Source organism: Hipposideros armiger, unplaced genomic scaffold, assembly GCF_001890085.2.
Source record: "Hipposideros armiger isolate ML-2016 unplaced genomic scaffold, ASM189008v1 scaffold_1197, whole genome shotgun sequence".
NCBI lineage: Eukaryota > Metazoa > Chordata > Mammalia > Chiroptera > Hipposideridae > Hipposideros > Hipposideros armiger.
Genome location: NW_017732547.1, coordinates 9,909 through 12,385, shown reverse-complemented (window position 1 = coordinate 12,385; position 2,477 = coordinate 9,909).

Here is a 2,477-nt window from a genome sequence, read left to right as displayed (position 1 = left end):
GGAAGGGAGCACTTGGACTCTCTTCTGTCCAACCTTGAAGACCTGATGCCTTGTCACCACGTGTTATAGCCTCTCTAGGTCTTAAAGAAAGTGAGGAGAAAAGATTGTTTGGCAGAGAGCATGTATGAAAGGCATTCACCTGGCTTCCAGAAACGACACAATAAAAGCCTTAGCAGGTTCCGAAAGGACAGACATTAGATGACTTGGCGCGTTTGGAGCAGAGAGATAGGATAACTCTTGGTAGCTGCTAGAACAATTTGGGAATGTCACTGACTCCAGGTTTAAAAGAGCAAAGCGCACGTTAGCCTGGATGCTTGATTCTGAAATAATTAACTTGCCTTTGTTTCATAGGTTGGGCAGAAAAAACAATAACACTATAGTATCTCTTTCCTTTTTCCTTGTTTTTTTTTTTTTTTTAAAGCTCTGAAATCACAGCAGTCTGGGTTAATATTTCTGCACACATGCCTATGGAAACCAACCCATCTCATTTGCTTGTGCAAAAAGCCATCATGACGTGAGGTAAAGAAAATGATAATAGATTTTATCTTTTGAATATTGAAGGGAATGGGCTCAGTTTCTGTGAAACCATCCATTGCTTTTTTAGTGTGATTTTCAGCATAATGCAGAGAAGGCATGGTTTTTCCTGCTTTTTAAATGTTTGCAAGATGGATACTATCTAAGAAATATTGTGATAAAACTACACATAGGAAAGGTTGGTGTGTGGGGTCTGTATAGTGAGTGTTGGGGGCACTCTTTCATTTACCGAAGGCTGGCCTGGGCAACGTAATAATTGGGTAAAGTTCGTCTTTGGGGCAGTTTTTCTTCTTTGTGAGCCTCTCTCTCCTATGTCCTAGAATCAATTCCTTCACAAAACTGCTCAGAGTGGCTTACTCCCTTGGGGTCCATTCATACATCAAACTCTGCCCTCTGACTCCAACTCCCAGAGCCAGAGGTTCAGTTGTTTTTTGTTTGTTTTTTTTTTTTAATTGGGGAATTGGAGGATGGGAACAGTGATGGGGAATTGGGGGAAGGGGAACAGACAAGTTGCTGTCGTTTTGTTCTTCAGTCTAGTTGTGGAGGACGTTGCTTCACTGGCCCAAGTTGGCACCATCATTGCGCTCTTCCCGGGCGAGGCAGATCAGTCGCCGGCTTCTGGACGGCCACTCACAGCAGCTGCTGGCCGCTCATGCTGGCTGCTGGCTACACACAGTAGCCCATGGCAACCCACTGCAGCAGGGGCTGCAGCCTACGCCGTCGCAGGCGACTCACGACAGCCCAGCTCCAGGTTGAGCTGTTGTTCAGCATCTTAGCTGTAGAGGGCAGTGTCACTGGCCCTTATATGTGGGATCTGAACCGGGGCCCTCTGGCGTCCCAAGCCAGTTCTTAACCAATGCGCTGCTCGGCCGGCTCCCAGAGGTTCAGTTTTGTAGGGAGTGCTAAAAAAATGTCTATTTCTTTAATCTCAATTGGAGTTGTCTTTTGTCAGGCCTAGCCAATTAACACAGGGCCTAGGGCCCAACAACCAATGCACGAACCTGGGAATTTATTTAAAGTGCAGACGTTTGAGCTCCAGCTCAAACTATCTGAATCAGAATCTGTATGTCAACAAGATTCATAGGAGATAAAGGCTGGGGAAGTACTGCCCTAGAGACCCAACACCTTCTATGGGAGAGAAAATACAGATCAGAATTTCCTAAGTGTTGTGTCTCATCACAGTATACCAATTACATGTAATCGTAACGTGCTAGAGTCTGACGCCAATTGGCTCAGGTTCGGAAATCTCTGGGTTAAATGAAATTAAATCGTCAATAAGAATGATGAAAATACGAATGTACTGCTACCAGCTACCATACTTGAGTATTTATATCAAGGTACACTTGAAAATTTTTCTCATTTATTTTCACCACGATTCCATAAGGAAAGTAAGCTAAGTGTCTCTACTTCACGTCTGGAGAAACTTAGTTTTAAGAAATTCAGTGTGTGGCCCAAGGCTCCATAGCTTTTGAAGCAGAGACTAAATTAAAACCCAGATGAACTGATTCCAGAAACTAGCCTCGTGTGTTGGCCCTGCCATAAGTCCAAAAACCTTTAGAATTCTGATATGCTTTATGAATCGGTAAACCAGAAGTATAATAAAGATTCCCAAATGAGTTTGGCACAGAACCCCTTTTGAAAGGATAGAAAAACTCTCTAGAATAGACTCCACAGAACATCTGGGAGCTGTCTGCTTTTGTCATAGCTTCACAGATGCTTATGGGCCTGGTAACAACATGAGGCACAGCTGTGGGCACAATAGAGTAACTTTGGGGCATGAAAAGGCCTGGAATTCTCTGACAGACCTGTGAGGGATACGGAACTCTCACTATTAACACCATTCATGTTGTTTAAGCACTGAAAAGCATTTCATTTTGTTGAAGTCTTGATCTTCAACCCTTTGTCAAGTCTCCAATAAGCAGCAGACCCTTGATTCTCTTTCT